Raw genomic sequence first — 26083 nt, forward strand, 5'->3', positions numbered from 1 at the left:
CCTGCTTTGCAGACACTACAGGTGTCTACAGTCTGACCAATACCCAGTATTGTCCAACTTCTTAATCTTTCCAATTGAAATTATGGACAATCTCATCTCATGGTGCACAGATGAGCACTTTCCTCATTATTAATGAAGCTGCTAAACCCCGTGTATGCTTTTAGGACATACATGTTTCTTTTTCTTAAAAAAGGCATGTTCATGTCATTTGCCCACTTCCATACTGGATTGCTTCACTTTTTCTTAGAGATTTCAAGGAGTTTAAAACAGAATTATGCTTGCAGAATGAAGGCGGATGGGGTGTTGACACCATATGCAGTCAAAAAGCCAATGTATAATTTTCATTTTCCAAAATGTAGCTACTAACTACCTACTGTTGACCAGAAGCCTTAGCCTTAATGTAAACAGCCAATTAACATATTTTGTATGTTGTATGTATTTTATGCTGTGTTCTTATGATAATGTAAGTTAGAGAAAAAAGTATAATTTAAGAAAATTATAAGGGAGAGGAAATATATTTACAGTAATGTACTGAATTTATACATAATGTAAGCTTATGTCATCTGTTTTCAGCATGAGTCTTCTGTCAATATCTACATTAATATTCTCTTACATGATACAAAACACTGTAGTTGTCAAACATATGACTGACACTAGACATCTGAAATGGAAAGATAATGTGAAGAATAAACTCATATTTATTTGCAGATATTCATTCATATATAATTAAAAGCAGAAACAAAATGATTGCTTTATGGTAACCTAGTATAATCAATATGATTGACTCCCTGTGGCGTAGTCTATACACTATTGACCAAATCATTACAAATTTTTCATTGTATACAGTATTACAGTCACATTCATTATACGGTATTAGAGTCATTGTTACATTTTTTAAAAATTGCTCACCTATGAGGCTGATACACAGCTTGTTCAATTAGGAGAGAGGTATACTCTAATTAAAAGATGAAGTAAATTAATTCTTTGATAGCAAAGTTATAAAACAAGAAAGCTAACACGTTATTATATTATCATAGTTTTTATTTTTTTAATTTTTTGTTGATATACTTTTTATTGAAGTATAGTTGATAAGCAATATTATATTGGTTTCAGGTATACAACATAAAGATTCAACAGTTATATACATTATTAAATCTTAACCCTAATTGGTGCAGTTACTATCTGTCAACATAGAAAGATGTTACAGAACTATTGACTATATTATCCATGCTGTTCTTTCATTCCTGTGACTAATTTATGTCATGACTGAGATTTTGTGCCTCTTTATCCCCTTCACCTATTTCACCCACCCACCCTGACACCTCCCCCTTGGTAACCACCAGTCACTTCTCAGTGTGTATGAGTCTCCTCCTGTTCATTTTGTTTTGTTTGGCTTTTATATTCCACAAGTGAAGTCATATGGTATTTTTTTCCCACATGGCTTATTTCACTGAGCATAATACCCTCTATGTATATCCATGTTGTTGCAAATGGCAGCATTTATTATGGCTGAATAAATATTCCACTGTGTGTAACACCTCTTCTTTATCCATTCATCAATCAATGGACATCTTGGTTACTTCCATATCTTGGCTATTATAAATAATGCAGCAATAAACATAGGGGTGCATATATCTTCTCAAATCAGGAATTTTTATTTTCTTTGGGTATTTCCTAGAAGTGGAATTTGCCAGGGTTATAAGGCATTTCTACTTTTAGATTTTTGAGGAACCTCCTTACTGCTTTCCACAGGAATGCACCAATTTACATCGCCATCAACAGTGTAGAAGGGTTCCCATTTCTCCATATCCTCACCAACACTTGTCATTTATTGTCTTTTGGATAGTGGCCATTCTGACTGGTGTGAGGGGATGTCTCCTTGTGGGTTTGATTTTCATTTCCCTGGTGATTAGTGATGTGGAGCATCTCTTCATGGGCCTGTTTGCCATGTGTATGTTTTCTTTGGAAAAATGTCTGTTCAGGTCTTCTGCCAATTTTTTACTTGAGTTATTTGGGTTTCTTGGTGTTTCTCCTTTACCCAAACTATACCAGGCACTTCTCTCATCCAACAGCTGCACCCATGGCTGAGTCCCGTGAGGGCTCTGCGCTCTGTGCTGTGAGTTGGTTGATCTATTCATGTGCCTGCGCCATCTAAATACTATATAGCATGAACTAAATCTTATCTGTACAGCAAACCCTCCCATTTTCTTTTTGAAAGAAACTTTGTTATTTCCCCCATAAACTTCCTTCTTCCGTCTGCATGTGCCTCCTTGCTGTCTTGCCCTGTTTCCCCAAAGCCCCTCTTAGTAGTGTGACTCACTTTTCAGATATGCCCCTGTGACCTCTAGGGAGGGGTCTTCCATGCCCAAGTGTTGGTACTGTGGGGGTGCCCTGCTGCACTCCTGCAGAGGAAAGACAGGAAGACAAAGAAAGTTGTCTTTCCTCCCTTTCCGACAGGAAACGCTTCTCATTCAGAGGAGGCTTTGGAAACTTGATTACATTCTCCCTCCCTGTTCCCAGTGCTCCCCTGGGTGCATGGCTAGGTGCCTCCCAGGGCCCCTGGAGACTTGCCTTCTCCGGCCCTCAGTGCCTGTCAGCCCTCACTGCACTCTGCGAGCACCAGAAGTCACGACCCTTTTCCTAGAAATGCTTGTGCTGTGGAGAAAAATATAAACATGATTGTACCGCTTTCATTTTCGTTTCCTATAAATGTGGTCCCTCAGCTCTGGGCCTGTCTTCCTGAGGGTGGAGCTCAGTCAGAGGCTGTGCTCCTTCCTGCTGCTCACACCCTGGGCCGCACAGCCAAGGAGAACAGGGGCCGGTCCGCCCCTTGCTTACTGCAGCCACAGCGGGAGTACGCAGCGTCTGCGTTTCCCAGGAGAGGAGTGTTCCTGTGCCAGGTCTTCAGAGAGCACTTCACGAGATTCAGCATTTTCTGGTCTTTCACTGGAAACATTTGGATCTGACCTGTGACACCAGAGATTTCTTTTCTCTCCTGAGCTGGTGAGTGAGCACACTTTAACACCTGCAGTGATGGGAGGCTGGCTTTGTGCTGGGACGGCTGAGGGGCAGGGACGGCTGGTGGACAACTGTGGTTCGCTAGGGTGGCCAGGCCTCCCTCTCAGGGGGCTCAGAGAGTGAAGGATGGCAGAGAACTGGCCTGCGGCCAGGGGAGCAGGCCCCTAGTGATGCCTGGGAGGCCACCTAGCAAGGCTCCAAGGCACATATCTCAACCACCGAGATTCTTCACCCAGATCCTTCATCTGAAGGTGGAAATTGTTGTGTCATGTCCTTGCAAATCTATTAAGAGGAAATGAGAAGTATGTGTCCATAAACACATCTCACATTTTAATAATATGAATCTCCCACATTCCCACCAATTTCCACCTCTGCTCACATCAGTGGGTACACTCTCACTGGGTAAAAGACAAGGTCTGGAGATGCTGCAAGGAGCTCTGCCCCAGTTTTCCCACACTAATAATGCTGGGAAAAAAAACAAGTTTTAACAAAAGGCACACACAATCTATGGTGAGGTAGAATCTGAATAGCACAGGAATTAATGTGGTTGAAATTTGTTTAGGACATGGAATTTAGATGTCTGCATCCCTCATCACCCCTGCCCTGCATTCGGAAATCTTTCCTGTGGCCAGTTGTCCCTTGGGCTTCAATGATGTGCTTCTCCTCCTGTGTGGTGGTCACTCGCTGAACACACAGCTGGCCATCCTCCAGGGAAGGTGGCAGAGAGACCAGCCCACTGAGGCACTTGAGCTGCGGTGCTGGGCACACCCTTCAGGAACATGGTGAACGGGACCCCTGGATATGGAGGCAGGGGACACCAAAGTGTCTGGGGTGAGTCAGTCCACAGAGGGTAAACAGCTCCCTGCAGCAAGTGAATCTCTCCATTTGGGGCGACAGGAAGAGCCAAGGACCCTCTCTGAGAAAGCAACGGCTCAGCTTATGCTCCTCAGAACCTCGGCTCGTGCTTCCTGTACCTGGGGAGTCTTGAACAGTTGATGTTTGTGTGCATCTGCTATTTGCTGCCACTCAGACAGCTCCCTCTCCGTTTATCCATTTCGCAGGTATTTATTGATCACGTCCTTATGTACTTTTCTGGTCACAGCAGAAAAAAGAGGGGACGCAAGAGGCAAACTGCCTGCCCTGGTGGGTGAGGGAGGTGGGCAGACCAGAGGGGAGACAGACAAAGGAGCAAAAAAGAAAGGGAAAGCCATATTTTAGGGGAGGGGGAGTTTTGCATCAAGGTGCTGGTGGTGGGGAGGGCCAGGCAGAGGGGGCTGCAGGACTGGGTAGGGGGGTCAGGGAAGGCCCCTGAGGGGTGAGACCTGAAAGATGGCAGAGAGTGAGCCCAGGGGCTGCTTGGAGCCTGAAAAGCAGGGCAACAGAAGTGGGAACAGGTCTGGTCTGCTGGGGGCACAGCAGGGAGGTGATGGGAACAAAACAAAGCGAGAAAGGGGGAGGAGGACGTGCAGGAGTGCTGGCGGGGCACAGGGGCCTCCGAGGAGTGTGGCTGCTCTGCAGGGAGGTGGGAGCCCCTGGCAGGTGGTCCCAGAGCAGAGTCCTGTAGGTGGGTCGCTGGTTGCTGTTTGTGGTGAGACTGCCTGAGGGTGGGCCAGGGCAGAGGCGGCCGGGGAGGAGTCACTCTCCTCTACCAGTCCCACCAGGTTCCATACCTGGGTCCATGAAAGAGTCTGACAATGAGCAGATTAGCAGGAGAAAGGCACACAAACATCAATTTTTAAGGGACATGCATCAAGCATCACAGGAAAAATGTGAGCTCCCAAAGAGCTGTGAGATTTGGGAGCCCATCTGTCATTTTAATAGGAGAAGGGGCGGGGGATGCAGGCCTCTTGGAGGGAAGTAAATGTTTCTTCGGAAAGATGAATGCACCCTTGGAAAAGAAGATGGGAGACAGGATAGCTACTGAAGACCTTTGTGTGTGTGTGTGTGCGGACTTCTATTCTCTGCTCCTGTGATGATTCACTTTTCCATGCTGATGAAATCCTAGGGAGGGGATTTATGACAATTGAGTGACTTTTGAAGGATCTGCCTTTTTGCAAATACAGGGAGTTCAGAGAACTTCTCCACCTGCACTAGACTCTAGGAAGCTATCTGCAAGTCTCCCAGGAAGAGATGATGGTGGTTTGGATCAGGGCCCTAGTAATGGGAGTGGGAGAGGAGAACGGATTCTCTCCATAGACTTGGAAGGTCAAGCCAGAAGACTACGGATATGCAGCATGAAATGATGAAGAGTGTGTGGATGACCCCACATGCAAATGGAGGGTGACACTGCCATTAACTAGAAGGGAGGAGACTATGGGGGGAGGGGGAAGGGGCTCTGGATAGGTTTGGCCATGATCAGTTCCTCAAGACCAACCTAGAAATACAAAGGGAGATGTGGCATAAATGTTAGGGTGTGTGGGTCTGGATTCAGGGGAAAGTCCCAGGTGGAGATAGAAATGTGGGAGTTAGCAGATGAAGTGGGACAAGCTAATAACCAGGGAAGTGGATGTATGTGGGGGAGATTGGGTTTTGGGGGTAGAATGTGGTACCAGCTCCTCACCTCAACAAAGACTGAGGGCTTCAGTGGGAGCTTTGGGAGAGCAGCTTGGGGACAGAGAACTCTGTCATGACACTGAGAAATCAGAAGGTGAATGTCAGGTTAACAAGATGTGACAAGTAAACTGAAGAAGGAGCTGTAAAGAGTTTGCTCGGGGTGAAGGTGTGTGAAATGTGTGTACATATATCTGATCAGGACCATGTGCAGGAAAGGCCCCTTTGGGTCATCTCAATACCCTTCATGGAGGGCTGCCTGGAGGAGGACCAGTCTGCAGTGTGGAGCTCAGGGGACAGTGTGCAGTGTGCATGCAAATGTCTGAATGGTCTGTGGGTATGTGGTTCTGCAGGTCTTGGTTCTTCTGTAGGTCTCAGGAGCTGAGTAGGTGGAACAAAGGATGAGCCGCTCACCACTCTGAAATTCCCACGGGGAGAAGGTGTTTGTAAAGGGCTGCAGGGAAGGCTGAGCTCTCCCCAACCCCAGAATAGATAGTTTCTCTCCTAAGAAAATGACAGGAGTGCCCATTTTTTAATTATCTTGTATTTTTTGGCACTAGAGCCCACCTTAAAATGTCCTTCCCCCTATTCCATTCCTCCCCCCATGACAGAATACCACAGTATTTTTAATTTAATGTACATCCCACAGTTCATCTTCATTGTGCTTAGTAGTGTTTATGTGTATCCAGGAAAACTATGTGATAATGCATTCATGCTTATCTCTTAAAACGTCCACAAAATGTACTGTGCTTAAAGTCTGTTATAGTAAAAACTACATTTAGTGTTTGTTCCTATTTTCTGGAAGGAGCTCCTAAAGCCCTTGGGGTTTTCTGAGTGACAGATGGGATAAGGAAAAATTCAGAGATATTTCCTAAAATTAAGTGGTATAAGGGCTGTAGAATGGGGGAAAGAGACAAAAGAAGGTAGTCAGTCAATAGCCATGGGCCATAGCTGACCCAAAACTCCATATTCCTGGATGAAGTCATTTCAACAATTATCCAGAAGGTCTCCAAAACCACTCCATCTCTCCCGCACATGAACAGTGACTGACCATCCTCAACAACCAGTCCACAAGCCTTTTCTGTAAACTGACCGCCTATCCCTAGATTTTCCCCACTACCTGTTAGCCCACCTTCCTTATCTGATATGAATTTAAAGAACTTTCTTTCCTAGAGACCCTTATAAGTGTGCCCTGTTTCTGGCAGACTAGATGTCACTGTTAACGGACCTCGCTGCTGGTGAAGCAGTAACTTCCTGTCTCGGGACTCAGCCCTTTTTCTGGCTAGTAACTAAAGGTTCCATAAACCCTTTTACTTCAGAGATCTCTCGGCTTCTAGAGTTTTTGATTGTCAGGCATGTCTTTTGTATGCCAAGGAGATTGCTGGAGTGCGGAGCCTGCAGGGCTGCACAGCAGGGGCTGGTGGCCACAAAGACCAAGCCAAGGTTAGGAAGCTGGAACTTGTAGCCTCCTCTTTCCCTTCCTTCCCCCAACTTCCAGGGAGGAGAGGAGAGAGGAGACTGAATTCAGCCACTGCTAAGAAGAGAAATCAAATTGCAGGACCATAACCAGGTCACTTAAAGTTAGGGACCCACAAACCAAGGTTTACTACCTAGCCTAATTCCATGTTCAACACCCAAACTAGAATTTCCTGGAGGTAGTCGCCTGGAGACATTCCCCCTTAGAAGAGCAATCTTGTCTAAACAATGCATTCCTTGCTATAATGGTTTCCTTTCTGTGGGTGAAATGGAACTTTCTGACCAGGATTCCTGCCTGGCCTTAAATTTGCACATTTATGGAATGTTTACTGGCAGCAGAGCTGCTGGTCACTCATGGGATTGCTGGTCCAGGGTGGGGGTGGAGAGGACATGCCTGGTCCGCCTCCTCCCCTCAGTTCCTGGTATGTAATCAGTCAGGGGTCCGCCAGTCACTGGGGACCTGCCCACAGAGCTCCACCCTGACCACAGTAACATGGTGAGCATGCACTGGGAAGAGAGAGAGCAGAGCGCTGGGGTTTGGAGCGAGGAGAGACTGAGCCAGGAGAATAAACCCTTTCATTCCTAGCCTCTCACCCTTGTTTACCTTCGGTCTTGTCAGATTCGTAGAGAATTTCCCTGGGCAGGGAACCCACTCATCCCAGAGCTACATTTCTTTTTCTGAGTTTTGGTTTGTTTTGTTTTTGTTTATTTAGTAGTTTTTGTTGTTGTTGATTTGTCTGTTTCTGCTCTCTTTGTCGTTAAAAAACCTTTTTGTATCATGTTGGAGCAACTCTGCTCGCTAGAGGGGATGCTGCCTGATTCATGAGTCATTTAATAAAGCCGATTTGATCTTCAGATTTGCTTGGTTGAACTTTGTTTCTTAATATCACCAAAGGCCAATGATTTACTCAGTCATGCCTGTGTAATAAAATTTCCATGAAAACACCAAACATGGGCATCTCTCTTTGTTGACATGCATAGGTTTATTTTAATCCTTCTGACATAGTAGTCAAATGTGTATCCTGTTACTTATTAATTATAAAAATACAAGGTATTACCTAGAATACATGCAAAGCTTCTGTAAAAAAAAGGGACCCAGACACAGAGACAGAGCACAGGGCAGCCTCTCTCCCCCCGGGACAGTGCAGAGGTGAGCTGACCACACAGCTGGGAGCTGGGCACCTCTCTGGTCAGCCAGAGCCCAGGCCCCGCCCATCTTCGATCTACACCCTCTCCACCCTTGTCCGCATCTGTGTGTTTGTCTCTAGTGGAGCAACCTAGTGTCTGGCCCTGCTCTGCTGATCACATCAAGCTGGTCAACATTTCTCCAGGTACCTCACCCGCTCGCCTCTGCCCTGGAAAGCCAGTAGTATGAAATCAGGTGTTTCCTTTACTGGAGCTCCAGTGCTGGAACAGGGCCTGGCACACAACAGGCACTCAGAGGAAGAATTTGTCTACAGAAGAATTTTTTCTAGAAGAAAGAAATAAAGGGAGGAATCATTTGGCATTTCAGATGTTTTCAACCCCCAGGTGATTGCTTTGAGCTTATTGAGACCCCCTTCATAAGCAGGTGATAGTACTGAAAATATTAACCCAATATTACTGAAACTATATTTTGACAAGTTACTGAGCCTTGGTATAAGAGGGGATGTTTTACTCCATAAATGAGAGACATCCTTAGACACAGTTACTCTCTGTTTAAGCAGTTAAATCGAGGGAGTTTTTTAAGTAGGGTAATTCCCAGTGTGTGCGGTGCATTTAGGAGCCATGGTCCCCTGGGGTCCAAACCTAGGAAAATCAGATAAGTCAAAGAAATACCAGTTAAGGAGACACCTTTTTAAGCCAGCGGCTTGCTCGGTGATCTTAAGGAATTGACTTTCACTTCCCCAGAAGTGTTAATCCAGGTACAGCAAGTATTTTTTGCCGCAGCAGATACCACCTTGTTCAGTGAAATGATAATCCAGAGCTATTCTGTTATTAAGAACAACTTTGGCCTGAGAGTCTAATGATCTTTGTTGGTCAGTTATTGTCTTAGCAAGGGATTCTGAAATATCTTCAAGAGTTAAGAAGAGGTTTGTGATCAGGGTTTGCATCCAGGATTTGCATCCCTGGAATAAATCCCACTTGGTCATGATGCATGGTCTTTTTTGTGTATTTTTTAATTCAGTTTACTAATATTTTATTGAGGATTTTTGCATCTATGTTCAGCAGGGATATTGGTCTATAATTTTCTTTCTTTGTAGTGTTTTTGTTTTTGGTAGTAGATGGATGATAGCCTCATAGAATGTGTTTGGAAATATTCCCTCCTCTTCTACTTTTTGGAATACTTTAAGAAGTATGGGGTATTAGCTCTTCTTTAAATGTTTGTTAAAATTCGGCTGTGAAGCCCTCATCCTGGAATTTTAATTGTTGGGAGTTTTTCATTACCAGTTCAATGTCATTGCTGGCAAATTGTTATGTTCAGATTTTCTATTTTTTCCTGGATCAGTCTTGGAAGGTAATAATTTTCTAGAAATTTGTCCATTTCTTCTAGGTTGTCCAAGTTATTGGCATATCATTTTTCATAGAATTCTCTAATAATTATTTGTATTTCTGTGGTATCCATTATGACCATTCATTTTTTGGTTCTGATTTTGTTTATTTTTTCCTGGTAGGTATGGCTTTTTTATTGACAAATAAATTTGTTTATTTTCTCAAGGAATCAGCCCCTGGTTTCATTGAATTTTTTTCTATTGTTTTTTCTTCTCTATTTTATTTATTTCTGCCCTGATCTTTATTATGTTCCACTTTCTATTAACTTCAGGTTTCATTGGTTCCTTTTTTCTAGTTCATTTAATTGTGTGTTTAGATTATTTGGGACTGTTCTTGTTTCTTGAGGTATTGCTGTGTACTTCCTTCTTAGAACTCTTTTGCAGAATTCCACAGAGTTGTGACTGTTGTGTTTTTGTTTTCAGTTGTCTCCACATACCATCTGATTTCCTCTCATGTGTTTGTGGGCTTTTTTGTTTTCTTTCTGTAATTTATTTCTAGTTTCATATCACTGTGGTCTGAGAAGTTGCTTGATACAATTTCAATCTTTTTTAATTGGTTGAGGTTCTTTTTGTGACCTAGTATGTGATCTGTTTTGGAGAATGTTCCAAGTACATTTGAAAAAAATGTGTGTCCTGTTGCTTTGGGATGGAATGTTCTATAGGTATCTGCTAATTCCATCTTATCTTATGTGTTATTCACTGCTTCTGTTTCCTTATTTTCTGCCTGGTTGATTTGTCTACTGCTATGAGTGATGTATTAAAGTCTCCTCGAATGAGTTACAATCCATTTTCCCTTTAATTCTGTAAGTATTTGCTTTACATATTTAGGTGCTCCTATGGTGGGGGAATAGATATTTATAATGGTTCTATCCTCTTGTTGGACTGACCTCTTTATCATTGTAGAATGTCCTTCTTTGTTTCTTGTTAATTTCTGTGTTTTGAAGTCTATAATTTCTGATATAAAAACTGTTACTGATTTTTTTCTCCCTATTATTTGCATGAAATGTCCTTCTCCATCTCTTCACTTTCAGTCTGTGTATGACTTTGGGTTTGAAACGAGTCTTTTGTATGCAGCCCAGAGATGGGTCTTGTTTCTATATCCATTCTGCCACTCTATGTTTTGATTGGTGCATTCAGTCCATTTACATTTACGGTGATTACTGATTGGTACGTACTTCTTGCCCTTTCGTTGATTGTTTTCTTGTTGTTTGTGTGGTTCCTCTCTGTTCCTTTCTTCCTCTCTTATACTCTCCTCTTGTTGTTTGATGGTTTTCTTTAGTATTGTGATTGGTCTTCTCTTTTTTAATTTCTTGTGTGTCTATTATAGGCTTTAGGCTTGTGGTTTCCATGAAGTTCAAGGATAGCTTCCTAACTATATAGCAGTCTATATTAAAGTTTTCATTCCCTCCATTGCATGTTTCATTTCAGTTACTGTATTACTCATTTCTCAGGGGTTCTTTTTCAGCTCTTCATCTCTTTGTTAAAGCCTTCCTGAGATTTTCAATACTTTTCTACAAATCAGTAAGCATATTTATGACTTTTATTTAAAATATTCATCAAGAAAATTGGTGATTGATTTTGTATATGGTTGATTTTACTCCTTTTGTTTTTGTTTTTAACTTTATGTTTTATTAGTAAGTGATTGGTTCTTTACTGTGTAGCTGGTTTAGTAGTGATTAATTCTTTTAACTTTCTTTTATCTGGGAAACTTTTCATTTCTCCTTCATTCTGAATGATAACTTTGCTGGGTAGAGGATACTTGCCTGTAGGTTCTTCCCTCTCAATACATTAAATACTTCACATCACTCCCTTCTAGCCTGTAAAGTTTCTGCAGAGAAATCTGCTGATGTATGACTGTCACTTTGAAATCTTTATCAAGAAGATTGAATTTCATTTAGCCCTTTTTCTGATGTCTTGTGTTGTAATCTTGTTTTGAACATATTCATCTGCCTCTTCATTTTGTCAGGGTTTCTGTGTTTCTTCCTTTGTATTAGATGGATCGTCTATGTTTCCTGGTTTAGAGAGTCATGGCTTTATGAAAGGCATCCTGTGGTGCTCAGAATCTCAATACTCTACTCTCCTGTGCCTGGTGGAGCCCCAGTTGCTGTTGGTGGGCAGTGAGCAGGGCCGCCTTTCTGTCTTCTATCTCTTTTCCCTGAGGCTGGCAGTTTGCCTCAGTCAGCCCTTCTGTGATTAAAGCAGTAGCTTCTGCTGGGATTGTTGCAGGCAGGGCCATCCTCTGCCTGCCCTGCATTTGGTGGTGCAGCTGGGTTAAGGGGTGGATGGGGCAGTCACACAGCTCCGAAACAGTCCTGCAGTGAGGCAACTCATGTGGTGGCAGGGTGTGCGGCTGCATTGTCTTGGTGAGTTGCACAATGGATGTGAGCCATGCAGGTCTGCCCTGGTGGCAGCAAAACTCAGCACCAGTCTTGGCCACCCACAAGGAGGAAGGAGCCCTTGGAGCTGACTCCTGCAAGTACCTCTCTAATTGGGCTGAGACGGGGCTGAGAAAGCCGCCCTCTGCCTGCCAGGTAGCTAAATCTGACACCGCTGGGCTAAGTAAGCTGGCAGACCAGAGGTATGCTGAAAGCATCTCATGGCTGAGCCCCCAGTGAGGAGCTGAAGTGCCTGGGGCTCCTGAGAGTGCTCAACCTATTGGGCCAAGGGAGGGATGGGGAAGTATCATCCACCTGCCCTTTCTCCTGTGGAGAGAGCTCCATCCAACCCTCACCCCTTGGGCACCCCTCCAGTTGCTGGCACATATTTCAAATGCTTCCTCTGGGTCTCAGCAGGACCAGCAGAGCGTGTTTGTCCTCCACAAGCAACTGGAGTGGCTCAGCTTCTTAGAGGGTTCCAACTGTCCCTGGTGTCCAGCCCCACTAATCATCAAAACCCAGTGCTATGTGGCCTTGTGTTCCCAGAGTAGAGCTCCAGGGCCAGGTGTGCAGAAGCCTGAGCCCCTCCCCTCTCTCTGCTTGGTTCCTCTTCCTCCTGACTGTGGGTGGGGATGGGCAAGGGCTGGGTTCCCACTACTTTGGTGCTCTGCCCCTTTACCCTTCTCTGGGTGGTCCTCTCTACTCCCCCAGGTGTAGGTGGTCTGCTCTGCAGTCTGCAGGTCGTTTTCAGGGTCAGCTGTATTTGCTGTAGTTGCTTGCTTGGTGTATGTGTGTGAGGAGGTTTTTCCCTTGCCTTCCTGCTCCACCACCTTTTCCCCTCCTCCACTAACACATATTCTTAAGTAAATGCATTTTAATCTTAGCCAGTTTGACCATTATTAAAATTCTTTTCAAAGATTCCTCTTCCATAACCTTGTACAACTTTCTCTTTTGTATGTGACTTTAATTTGATCAACAGAAAATGGCCAGTTTATAAACACTTTTTCATAGAGGTATCAGTAGTACACATTTCTTTAAAGATATTTTTCTTGAAGTAGCCGAATAAATTTTTGTAACATTTAACTAGGAATGAGTAGAGAGTAAATTATTACTGATAAGTACTTGAAATTGTGGAAACTAAAATTTAACTTCAGGGTTTGTTATAGTTATGGTAACATGATTTCTTATCTAAACTGAACAGATTTATCCAAGCATAGCCTCTAAATATAAAGACAGGAAAATGTTTGTTGGAATTGGCAAACCACCTCCTAGTTCAGTAACTCTAAGACAATGTACTTCTGTCTTGCCTTTAATCACACATACATACCACAAGGGTTTGATATATATGACTCCCAGGTCTTTTGAAGTATTCAGTAACTCTTGAAGTTGTATCATATCTAAATGAAAAACAAAGACATAAATGTGCCTACATACCTCTTGAGTATGAAGTAAGGATATAATTAACACCTTAATTAGTTTAGTGTTAATAAGTTTAGTATTAACTTATTAACACCCTGAAGCCTAATTTTTCACATCCTGATGGTCAACATGCATACATAAAATACACATACATGAGGAAGACAGTGCTATGTTTTAATTTTGAATATCTGGAGTCATCTCCCTTGTTTCTTGTATAGTTTTGTAACATATTATTTCCTACTGGATGTGACTTATAATTCTTATATTTTCAATGTTTTAGCTTGAGTGGAAAAGTGTGTCACTTTGTTCTATAGGTAACCCAAACCTCTCCTCCCACCCATAAATACAGTCTGCAGATTTGCTATGAAAAATTATTATATTTTTATTAAGGGTTGTTCTCTCCACTATCTTTTCCTGTAATATATATATATATATATATATATATTCCAGTTGAAACTGCATAGGAAATAATGACAACAAAAGAACTAAAAACAAAACAAAGCACCCCACCAAACCTGAAATCCAACTATCTAGAAAACTAATGAGGACATTTTCATGAATATCCTTAACAAACAGATACTTTACTGACATTTGTCACATAACTACACCTTTTGGGTCTTCTTCCATCAAAAGGACATAAAGACTTTTATCATCTTTTTTGAGTGTATGTTATTCTGTGTTGGTTCCGCAATTACAGTTTTTGAGTTTGCTTAAATGTTTTGAGTTTGTATGTTGATGATTTAGAAGAGATAAAACAAATTCAGGGATACAGAGTCAGGATATTGCAAGTGTAGAAGAGCGTGATTCTGGATCCAGTCATTGTGGGGTCAAATACAAGTACTGACACTTTGTTGTCCATGACCTTCAGCAAATTACAAAACTCAGAGTTTCTGCTTTTTCACCTACAAGATGAGGTTGTTAATGATATGTTTATATTGTAGTGTTACTGTGAAGATTAACTTTAGGCACTTGGAATACATGGAAATGAATGCATACCACCTCCTAGTTCAGTAACTCTAAGACAATGTACTTCTGTCTTGCCTTTAATCACACATACATGTGATAAATGAAAACTATTTTTGTTCTTAATATGGATGTTGAAGATGCTAAGTTTTAAGTAAATATGTATTTCAAAAGTTTGTGCGTGATATTGGTTTTTTTAACATATAGCTGATGTACGGTATTATAGTAGTTTCAGGTGTACAGCTTCGGGATTCCACAATTATATGCATTACAAAATCTCACAGCAGTTAGTGTAGGTACTACCTGTCACCATACAAAGTTATTATAATATTATTGACTATATTCCATATGCCATTTACTTTTAATACCTGAAACATTTACTTTATAATTGGTAGTTTATCCCTCTTTAGCCCCTTCACCTATTTCACTCATCTTTCTGTCCCCTTTCTATGTCAACCATTGGCTTGTTCTCTGACTTTATGAGTATGTTTCTGTCTTGTTTGTTCATTTATTTTATTTTTTAGATTTCACACATAAGTGAAAGCATGTGGTATTCATCTTTCTCTGACTAATTTTATTTAGCATAATACCCTCAAGGTCCATTCATATTTTAACAAATGGCAATAGTTCATTCCACTTTATGGCTGAGTAATATTTCTTTGTATATATGCACACATATTCTTTATCTCTCAAAGAATACTTACGTTGCTTCTATATATTGGCTATTATAAATAATTATAAATAATGCTGCAATAAATATAGGTGTGAATTTTTTGAGTTAGTGATTTTGTTTTCTTTGGTTATGTTTTCAGAAGTAAAATTCCTGGATCATACGTTATTTCTACTTTGAAATTTTTTAGGAAACTCCATACTGTTTTCCATGGTGGCTGGACCAATTTATATTCCTACCAACAGTGCATGAGGTTTCCCTTTCCTCCAAATTCTCATGAACACTTATTTCTTCTCTGTTTGATGCTAGCTAGTCTAACTGGTATGAAGTAATAGCTCATTGTTTTGATTTGCATTTCCCTGAAGATTAGTGATGCGGAACATCTTTTCTTGTGCCTGTTGGCCATCTGTATGTCATTGGAAAAATGTCTGTTCAGGTCCTCTGCCCATTTATAATTGGGTTATTTGTTTGTTTTTGGTGTTGAAGTATATGAGTTCTTTAATATTTTGGATATTAGCGTATTATTACATATACCACTTATAAATACATTCTCCCTTTTAGTACGTTCCTTTTCTGTGTTTTGATAATGTCCTTTGCTTGAGGAAAATTTTAGTTTGAGGCCTTCCTACTTGTTTATTTTTACTTTTGCTTCTCTTGCTTGGGGAGACATATTCAGGAAAATAATTGTTAATGGCAATGTTCAAGAGCATACTCTCTGTTTTCTTTCAAGAATCTTATTGTTTCAGGTCTTAACATTTATGTCTTTGATCCATTTTGAATTTACTTTTGTTTATGGTTCAGTAAAGACTATGGTTCAGAGTAAAGACTATGATTCAGTTTCATTATTTTGCATGTAGCTACCCAGTTTTCCCAACACCATTTTTTTAAGAGGCTGTCTTTTCTCCATTTGTATTCTTGCCTCTTTTGTCATATGTGAATTGACAATATGAATGTGGGCTTGTTTGTGGACTCTCTCATCTGTTCTATTGATATACATATATGTATCGATTTTTATGTTTTGATTTTTATAGCTTTCTGGCATAATTTGAAATCGGGGAGGAGTATGATATCTTCAGCATTTTTTCTTTCTCAAGATGCATTAGCTATTTCGGGTCTTTTCTGGTTCTACACAAATTTTAGGATTATTTGCTCTAGTCCTCAGGAAAGTGTCATTGGTATTTTGAAAGGGATCACACTGAATCTGTAGATGGCCATTTTGACAAAATTAATTCTTCCTGTCCATGAGCATGGGATAGCTTGCCATTTATTTGTGTCTTCTTCAGTTTCTTTCACCACTGTCTTATAGACTTAAGAGTACTGATATTTTATCTCCTTAGTCAAGTTTTCTAGGTTTTTTGCCAGATCACATGAACCTAAAATTATCTTGAATTAAGTTACTATTTTATTTCTGAGAACATTTGTAAATACTTAATTTATATAAGTGCTTGCTTTCTTTAAGTCGATTAAATAGATCTCTTTTACATATTAGCTTTACCAATATTTTGGAGGTAGAAAATACTGTATATTCCCAATACACTCAAAACATGCAGACAGATACAGATATCTTGTAGTTAATATTGTGGAGGAGATATTTAAGTTACAGATTTGTCTTACGAGGCTTAATTCTGGGCAAGAGCCCTTTTAATAGTTTCTACTTTTAAAAGCCCTGTTTCCTTTTTTTTTTTTCATTCCCAGAGAACTGTGGCCAGTGTTTATGTTTCAAGACATTATAAGATTTATAACTTTAAGGAACAGAGACAGAATGCAAGTTCCTCCAAGAAGTACTTTAGTATTTTAAGGCAAATAAATTCCAGGCATTTTGAAATAAACAGGGGAAGTTTAGGGAATGGTAAAGGAATAGGTGGATTTCTAATTGCCTCAAGGGCTGCATTTAAGGTTTTGTAAAATTTTTTAAATAAGGACACTAGCTTTTTTTTCCATGTTTAACTTTTTTTAATTGAAGTATTATTGGTATATGAGCTTATATTAACTTCAAGTATGCAACACAGTGGTTCAACAGTTATCCATATTATTAAACCCTCACCCCCACAAATGCAGTTGCTGTCAATATATATTACAGAATGATTGACTATATTCTCCATAATGTACCAACCTCACCGTGACCAACTTGTAATATGACTGAGAATTTTTGTGCCCCTTTATCCCCCTCACCCTCCCCACTCACCCACCCAATGGCCTCCGCTATGGTAACCAACAGTCACTTCTCAGTGTCTATTAGTCTACTGCTATTTTATTCATGTTTTGTTTTGCTTTTATATTCCACAAGTGAAATCATATGGTATTTGTCTTTCTCCACCTTGCTTATTTCACTCCATATATGTTCTTGCAAATGCCAGGATTTCTTTTCTTTTTATGGCTAAATAATATTCCATTGTGTATATGTACCATATCTTCTTTATCCATTCATCTAGTGATGGACACTTAGGTTGCTTCCATATCTTGGCTTTTGTAAATAATGTGGAAATAAACATAAGGGTGCATATTTCTTTTTGGATCAGGAATTTTGGTTTCTTTGGCTTTATTCCCAGAAGTGGAATTACTTGGTTGAATGGTATTTCTATTCTTTGCTTTCTGAGGAATCTCCATTCTGCTTTCTTAGTGGCTGCACCAATTTACATAGCCATCAACAGTGTAGGAGGATACCTTTTTTTTTACCAACAGTGTAGGAGGGTACCCTTTTCTCCACATCCTAGCCATACTTGTTATTTCTTCTCTTATGGAGACTGGTCACTCTAACTGGTATGAGTTTATATCCCATTGTGGTTTTGATTTGTATTAAGGACACTTGCTTTTAATTCCTTAAATAATTGGGTTGTAAGCATATGGTAAAAGATTAATATACACATCCACCTATGTTGGAATATTTATTTACTTGTTTATTCATTTATCTACTTACCTCTATATTTATTTAGATCTTAGTTTTCCCTTGGATGTCCAAGGAACTAACACACCAGAAAATCTCTCACAGTCTCATCAACTCTGAGAGGGACTCATAAGGGGCCCTCCTTCAAAGGTAGGTGTGAAGGGGGTTCCAAGGTCACCAACATGGCAGACTTTTGTTTATAATCATGCTACAGCAGTTCAGACAAAGAATACAGAATGAGTATTCAAATAAAGGAGGGCACAGAGAAATGTTAAGAATTACATAAGTCTTCTGTATTAGGTACCTATTGTGTCTTCTTAATTTTTTATCTGAATTTTGCAATGAAATTTCAATGAAGCTATTTTTCAAATTTTTAAGTCCTTCTGCTTTTAAATGCACTTCTTAAGTGGTTTAACCCAAAGGGAACATTCTCATAATGGCATTTGCAATTCTAGGATGTTTTTTTAATTAATATTTGCTGTTATTGTAGTTGTTCAAAGCTTCCATGATCATAGATTTTAGACAAAAAATAAGCATGTGTGCCAGAAAGTAGAGTGCTTACCTCTATGGATTTTATCAACCACACTTTTTATTTATTTATTGTTTTTCTTTTAGCTAAGCCTTTATCACATGAACACATTAGGTCTAGTACCAAGGAAAACAGAGCTATGGACAGGTGCAGTACCCAAACGACCACAAGGCCTCAAAGAACGGGGACTGTGGACTGACTGCAAGTGAGGGGAGAACTGCGGCTCCTACCAGCAGTTCACAGTGTGAAGTCTGAGGAGAAAACCAAGGACTAGGGTTGAGACATTACTGTAGACTGGAGAATGGAAGGCCCTGGGTGCACCCCAGCGATATCCAGTATGGACTAAGCTAGCAGACTCCAGTAAAGAGGGTCTGGGGACTGGAACTCGGTAGGGAATTAAACCAGCAACACCAGTAAATGGGGACTTCAGATGGGATCAGGAGAGGCTTCCAAACAACTGGGAGATGTAGCAGAATCAAGGGCTAAGGACTGGCTCTCTTTCAGAGCCTACTGTCAGTCTACACTTACCCATGAACAGAGGAGTGGGAGCTTGAATGCAAAGGAGTGCAGCTCAGCAGACAGGAAGTCAGTAACAGACCTTGGAAATGGTGACGAAGACAGTGGACTGAAAAGAATTCACAGGATTTCATGCCTGTGTTTCTCATCATCCCCGAATACCATCAGAGGTCCACTTCATATCCCACTGCTGCCACAGAACCTGTTAAAAACACAATTCAACCAAGTAAAGATGGAGACCTAACTGGCTTTGTGCATTGAGGAATCTGGCAGCATCCCATCTAGCAAGCAGAGGGGAGCACCAGCAAGCTTCAGAGAAAGGTTTATAAAGGCAGAGAGGGGCATTTAGAAGATGGATTTGTTAGCAGGAAAAGCATTGTTTAGGCAAGATCACCCTATTGGGGGGGAGTGGATCTCAGGGGATTTTCTCCAGGAAATTTCAGTTTGGCTGGTTACAAGTTATAGTCCACAGGAACTGACCCGTTCTTCCAGGTGAAGACACGGGTGAGTGCCCATGCCTTCCCAGCTGCTCCTCATGCTGGCTTTACCTTCTCCCTCAGCCTCCAGGAGACTGAGAATGGGACATATCAGCCAAAATCTGGCCTTCCCAGTGGGGGTTTCCTTTCTCAGGCCCCACCAGGCCAACCCCTAGGTTTAAAGAGGGCATGGGCATGTCCTAAATGGATACAATGTGCAGAGGCTGCTGCCCATGCAAGGAACAGACTGTTACCTCCAGCTGCACATCTCCAAGAAGATCAGAGAAGGCTCATCCTCTGTCAAGGTTCCGCCAGGAGAACTGTCCTGCAGTCTCTAAGTCCTCTCACCATGGACATATGCCCAACACCAACTTCTCTAAAATAGACCAAATTTAGGAAGATTTTCTGCTATGGACTGACTGTCTTCTCCTTTGAGCAGACAAGAAGTATATTTCATTTTTCTTTATTTTATTTGTATTTTATAGAGGTATACTTGACACGTAACATTAAATAGTTTCAGTGTACCACAAAATGACTTAATATTTCTATATATGGCAAAATGAGCAGCACATTAGGAAAAGTTGCACATTAATTTTTTGTGACTAAAATTTTGATTTTTATTTAATTTTTTATTAAGGTATTAATGATATACACTCCTATGAAGATTTCACATGAAAACACAATGTGGTTACTACATTTACCCATATTATCAAGTCCCCACCCATATGCAGTCACTGTCCATCAGTGCAGCAAGATGCCACAGATTCACTATTTGCCTTCTCTGTGCTACACTGTTCTCCCTGTGATCCCCCACACCATGTCTACTAAACATAATACCCCTCAGTTCCCTTCTCCCTCCCTCCCCACCTGCTCTCCCATACCCCTCCCCTTTGGTAACCACTAGTCCTTTCTTGGAGTCTCTGAGTCTGCTGCTATTTTGTTCCTTCAGTTTTGCTTCGTTGTTATACTCCACAAATGAGGGAAATCATTTGGCACTTGTCCTTCTCTGCCTGGCTTATTTCAGTGACCATAATGTCCTCCAGCCCCATCCATGTTGTTGCAAATGGTAGGATTTGTTTTCTTCTTATGGCTGAATAATAGTCCATTGTGTATATGTACCACCTATTCTTTATCCATTCATCTACTGATGGACACTTAGGTTGCTTCCATATCTTGGCTATTGTAAAAAGTGCTGTGATAAACAAAGGGGTGCACATGTCCTTTCAAAACTGAGAACTTGTATTCTTTGGGTAAATTCCAAGGTCTGGGATTCCCAGGTAAAATGGTATTTCTATTTTTAGCTTTTTGAGGAACCTCCATATTGCTTTCCACAATGGTTGAACTAGCTTACATTCCCACCAGCAGTGTAGGAGGGTTCCCCTTTCTCGGCATCCTCGCCAGCATTTGTTGTTCTTAGTCTTTTTTTGATGATGTCCATCCTTAATGGTATGAGGTGATATCTCATTGTGGTTTTAATTTGCATTTCCCTTATGATTAGTGATGTGGAGCATCTTTTCATGTGTCTGTTGGCCATCCGAATTTCTTCTTTGGAGAACTGTCTCTTCATATCCTCTGCCCATTTGTTAATCGGGTTATTTGCTTTTGGGTGTTGAAGCATGTAAGCTCTTTATATATTTTGGAAGTTAATGCCTTGTTGGATATGTCATTTACAAATATATTCTCCCATACTGTAGGATGCCTTTTTGTTCTGTTGATGGTATCCTTTGCCATATAGAAACTTTTTAGTTTAATGTGGTTTCATGTGTTCATTTTTGCTTTTGTTTCCCTTGCTCAAGGAGATGCATTCAGGAAGAATTTTCTCATGCTTATATTCAGGAGGTTATTGCCTATGTTGTCTCCTAAGAGTTTAATTGTTTCATGACTTACATCCAGGTCTTTAATCCATTTCAAGTTTACGTTTGTGTATGGGGTTAAACAATAATGCAGTTTCATTCTCTTGCATGTAGCTGTCCAGTTTTGCCAACAACAGCTGTTGAAGAGGCTGTCCTTTCCCAATTGCATGTCCATGACTCCTTTATCATATATCAATTGACATATATGCTTGGGTTTGTATCAGGGCTCTCTAGTCTGTTCCATTGGTGTATGGGTCTGTTCTTGTGCCAGTACCAAATTGTCTTGATTACTGTGGCTTTGTACTAGAGCTTGAAGTCAGGGAGCATAATTCCTCTTGCTTTATTCTTCCCTCTCAGGATTGCTTTGGCTATTCAGGGTCTTTTGTGGTTCCATATGAATTTTAGAATGATTTTCTCTAGTTTGTTGAAGAATGCTGTTTGGTATTTTGATAGGAATTGAATTGAATCTGTAGATTGCTTTAGGCAGGATGGCCATTTTGACAATATTAATTCTTCCTATCCATGAGCATGGGATGAGTTTCCATTTATTGGTATCTTCTTTAATTTCTCTCATGAGTGCCTTGTAGTTTTCAGAGTACAGGTCTTTCACTTCCTTGGTTAGGTTTATTCCTAGATATTGTATTCTTTTTGATGCAACTGTGAATGGAATTGTTTTCCTGATTTCTCTCTCTGCTAGTTCATTGTTAGTGTATAGGAATGCCACAGATTTCTGCGTATTAATTTTGTATCCCGCAACATTGCTGAATTCAGATATTAGATCTAGTAGTTTTGGAGTGGATTCTTTAGGGTTTTTTATGTACAATATCATGTTACCTGCAAACAGGGACAGTTTAACTTCTTCCTTGCCAATCTAGATGCCTTTTATTTCTTTGTGTTGTCTGATTGCCATGGCTAGGACTTCCAGTACTATGTTGAATAGAAGTGGGGAGAGTGGGCAACCTTGTCATGTACCCAATCTTAAAGGAAAAGCTTTCAGCTTCTCGCTTAAGTATGATGTTGGCTGTGGGTTTGTCATATATTGCCTTTATTATGTTGAGGTGCTTGCCCTCTATACCCATTTTCTTGAGAGTTTTTATAATGAATGGATGTTGAATTTTGTCAAGCGCTTTTTCAGCGTCTATGGAGATGATCATGGGGTTTTTGTCCTTCTTTTTGTTGATGTGGTGGATGATGTTGATGGATTTTTGAATGTTGTACCATCCTTGCATCCCTGGGGTAAATCCTACTTGATCATGATGGATGATCTTTTCTGTGTATTTTTGAATTTGGTTTGCTAATATTTTGTTGAGTATTTTTGCATCTATATTCATCAGAGATATTGGTCTGTAATTTTCTTTTTTTGTGGTGTCTTTGCCTTGTTTTGGTATTAGCATGATGCTGACCTCATAGAATGAGTTTGGAAATATTCCCTCTTCTACTCTTTGGAGAACTTAAAGGAGAATGGGTATTAAGTCTTTACTAAATGTTTCATAAAATTCAGCAGTGAAGGCATCTGGTCCAGGAGTTTTGTTCTTAGGTAGAAATTGAATTTCCAGTTCAATTTCATTGCTGGTAATTAGTCTGTTCAGATTTTCTCTTTCTTCCTTGGTCAGCCTTGGACAGTTGTATTTTTCTAGAAAGTTGTCCATTTCTTCTAGGTTATCCAGTTTGTTAGCATATAATTTTTCATAGTATTCTCTGATAATTCTTTGTATTTCTGTGGTGTACATAGTGATTTTTCCTTTCTCATTTCTGATTCTGTTTATGTGTGTAGACCCTCTTTTTTTCTTCATAAGTCTGGCTAAGGTTTATCTTTTTGTTTATTTTCTCAAAGAACCAGCTCTTGCTTTCATTGATTCTCTCTATTGTTTTGTTCTTCTCAATTCTATTTATTTATGCTCTAATCTTTATTATGTCCCTCCTTCTACTGACTTTCAGACTCATTTGTTCTTCTTTTTCTAGTTTCATTAATTGTGAGTTTAGACTGCTCATATGGGATTGTTCTTCTTTCCTGAGGTAGGCTTGTATTGCAATATTCTTTCATGTTAGCACAGCCTTTTTTGCATCCCACAGATTCTGTGGTGTTGACTTATTGTTGTCATTTGTCCCCATATATTACTTGATCTCTGTTTTCATTTGGTCATTGATCCATTGGTTATTTAGGAGCATGTTGTGAAGCCTTCATGTGTTTGTGGGATTTTTCGTTTTCTTTGTGTAATTTATTTCTAGTTTCATACCTTTGTAGTCTGAGAAACTGGTTAGTACAATTTCAATCTTTTTGAATTTACTGAGGCTCTTTTTGTGGCCTAGTATATGATCTATTCTTGAAAATGTTCCATGTGCACTTGAGAAGAATGTGTAGTTTGTTGCTTTTGGGTGTAAAGTTCTGTAGAGTGCTGTTAGGTCCATCTGTTCTAATGTGTTGTTCAGTGCCTCTGTGTGATAAGACCTTTTAGATCTACTCTCTTAGCAACTTTCAAACAGACAATATGGTATTATCAACTATAGTAGCAATGTTATACATTCCATTCCCATGAATTATTCATTTTATAACTGGACATGTTTACCTTTGTGTCCCCTTTATCAACTTCAATGGTGCCTATCCCCCATCTTGGGTAATGCCAAATTTGATGTCAACATCCTAAACTTTGGTTTATTTGTATAGGGTTCCACAGATAAATGAAAGCATGGTATTTGTCTTTGTTTGACTTATTTCATTTAGCATAATGCCATCAAAGTGCTCCTCCATGTCATCACAAATGCCAAGATTTTGTCCTTTTTCAACTGAATAATATATGATAATATTTCATTGTGCATATGTACCATATTTTCCTTATCTATTCTTCCATCAGTGGCACTTAGGTTGTGTTAAACAATACTGCACTGAACACAGGTAGGCATACATGTTTTGAAGGGGCTGTTTCCCTTTTCTTTAGGTAAATATCAGAAGTGGAATTGATACATGATATGTAAGTTCTAGTTTAAAATTTTTAGGAACCTCCACACCATTTTCCATAGTGTCTGCACCACTTCACATTCCCACCAAGAGTGCCAAATGGTTCCCTGTTCTCCACATCCTCGTCAACAGATGCAATTCCTGGTCTTTTCCACAAGAGCCATTCTGACATGTGTGAGGTGGTATCTCATTGTAGTTTGGATTTGCATTTCCCTGATTAGTGATGTTGGGCCGCATTTCATGTACCTGTTGGCCATCTGTAAATATTTTCTATTTACACCCAGATTGTTTATAAGGGATTTAGTTGTTTGAGCTCACTATGTGTTTTGGACAGTAACCCTTTACCAGATTTATGTTTTGCATAGAATTTCTCCCCTTAAGTAGACTGTACTTTCATTTACTGATTACGCATTTACTGATATGCAGAAGCTCTTTAGTTTGATGGAGTCACAATTAATTTGGCAACACTTTTGCTGCCTTTCCTTTTCATGTTAAGACACATGACATTGTAGAAGACTAGAAACCAATGCTGGCCAAATGGGATTCAGTTGGCACTTAACTCCTTACTAAGGCACTGCCAAGCAATGCCCAATGGACATGTGTCTTGGTCACTGCTCCATCTGAGGCATGTGTCTTCAGTGTGGAGAGGCCCAGGAACCAGGTCCAGCTCAGTTCTGCTTGGACTGATGGAGGTGACAGGAGATCCTGCTATGTGCAGAAGATTCTCTGGGCCCTTGTCACTCTGGGATCGGAATTAAGAGTTACAAGTTCTATTCCATCATTACGGGCAGGGTTTTCTCTTCTCTCAGATGGAGACACTAAAAAACAAGTTGTAACTCCAGGGTGAATATCCAGGGGTAAAATACCTTTGAAACCAAAGTAAGTCAAAGGCAGACATAAAGTGGGAGAAACCCATTTATTTCTTACAGAAAGTCCACTTCTGCTGCTCCATGTCTCTCACAACCCAGCTGCAGAAGAAGAGCCCCACCCCCACCCCTGCCAACGTCTTCAGTCCAGATACCCCCTCAGCTCGCCTGTGTAATTGCCTATTCATATGGACATGGACTACTCCTCTCCACACACTGGAAATGCCTATTGTATGGAGATACACTAAAGCCAGGCAAGAGATTCTGGAAATATTGCAATTTTACCCTCCGGCCACACCTCCAGAAATCTCACCTCACAATCTATTGGTTCCCCATCTTCCACAATGGCTTCTGTGTGAGAAAACTGGAGCATTGTAACCAGACTAATAACATAAAGTTATAATAATCTTCAAGCTGGAGAATTCAGCTAGGTTCAAAGTCCTCTGCAGATTAAGTCCATAGTCTACCCATTCCACAGGCAGTCAGTATTTGAGGAGGTAGGGAGGTCAGAGTAATAATCTAACAGCAGCTGCAGGCAGGAACACATCCAGGCCAAAAGAATTGTAGAAGAAAATAACTTTAAGGGCAATAAGCTACATGTTTTAATGACACCAGCATAGGCAAATCTTGTCCATTGGGTAGGATGCATGCAAGGAAGCGATCCTGTGATAGGACACTGGCAGGAATGGGATCTCGTCCTGATCTAGTATACCAGATTTTCAACCCCCTCCCTGTGGGAGTTGCAGATGGGTCAATATATAAGGCTACAGGAGATGCATGCACTGGCCATAAAGGCAAAACAAAACTTCCCCGAAAGATGAACTTACCTCCCAGTCATTTTGAGTACACTACCATGATCTTCGGGGCCACTCTGCTGTTACTCCAGGAATACACATGAGGCCAGCTTCCAGGCCTTTTCTGCAAGGTGCCAGAAGGGCTGGCCATCACTGGTCCACATGTCAAAATGTCCAGAGCCATGTCCATTCAACAGTGTCTCCAGT

The 26083-nt window shown here is 40.6% G+C and overlaps 1 protein-coding gene across 1 annotated transcript in view; it reads left to right on the plus strand.

Annotated features, from left to right (window-relative positions):
• Positions 1–2705: 2705 nt before the first annotated feature.
• LOC118923811 (T-cell-specific guanine nucleotide triphosphate-binding protein 2-like) overlaps positions 2706–26083 on the plus strand; it is a 30418-nt gene continuing 7040 nt past the window's right edge. The window contains exon 1 of the mRNA XM_036908008.2: positions 2706–3003. The gene's annotated coding sequence lies outside the window, so the exon portion shown is untranslated. The remainder of the gene's footprint in view (positions 3004–26083) is intronic.

Source organism: Manis pentadactyla, chromosome 13 (genome assembly GCF_030020395.1).
Source record: "Manis pentadactyla isolate mManPen7 chromosome 13, mManPen7.hap1, whole genome shotgun sequence".
Taxonomy (NCBI): domain Eukaryota; kingdom Metazoa; phylum Chordata; class Mammalia; order Pholidota; family Manidae; genus Manis; species Manis pentadactyla.